The sequence below is a fragment of the Glycine max genome, chromosome 4 (assembly GCF_000004515.6).
Source record: "Glycine max cultivar Williams 82 chromosome 4, Glycine_max_v4.0, whole genome shotgun sequence".
NCBI lineage: Eukaryota > Viridiplantae > Streptophyta > Magnoliopsida > Fabales > Fabaceae > Glycine > Glycine max.
This window is the reverse complement of record NC_016091.4, coordinates 18,435,358-18,436,163: the sequence shown is the minus strand read 5'-3', so window position 1 is coordinate 18,436,163 and position 806 is coordinate 18,435,358.

The following is an 806-nucleotide window of genomic DNA, read 5'->3' as shown; positions in this document are numbered from 1 at the left end:
AACATTTAGATTGTAATGAGGGAAACACCATATCACATTTCCTATCATTTTTTTCCGTCCCTCAACTAGATACCTATAACATTCCTACCTTCCATTTTTCATGCTACTTTGGAAGCTGATGTAGCTCCATGTGGAGCTTGTAGGCCTTGGATCTTCTTCATCAATGGAGTATTTTACTTCTTGAAGATCAATGGCAGTGGAATGGAGAAGAAGGAATGGTGATTGGAGACACCATTTCAAGGAGAAGATGAGTCAAGAACAAGCTCACCACCATAGGTAGCCACAGATAAGAGCTTGAAGGTAGGAGAAGATGAGTGGAGGGAGAGGGAGAGAAGAGGCACGAAATTTATGCCTCAAATGAGGTCTGAACTTTGAAGTGTAATTTCTCAAATGATCAAATTTGAAAAAATGCACACTCAAGACCTCTATTTATAGCCTAAGTGTCACACAAAATTAGAGGGAAATTTGAATTTCTATTAAATTTCACTTGAATTTGAATTTGAATTTGTGGAGCCAAATTTGGAGCTAAAATTTTGCTAATTATGATTAGTGAATTTCAGCTATGGTTCAACCCACTAATCCAAGATCAAGTCCAAGATTCTCCACTAAGTGTGCTTAGGTGTCATGAGGCATGTAAAACATGAAGGACATGCACAAAGTGTGATTATATGATGTGGCAATAGGGTGTAGCAAGCAAATGCTCAACCCCTTAGGCTAGACCAAAATTTAATTAGATTGGGTTTCTCCCAATTCAATTAATTTTCTCTCCCAACACACAACAAATAGTGCCTTTAATGCATGTGAAA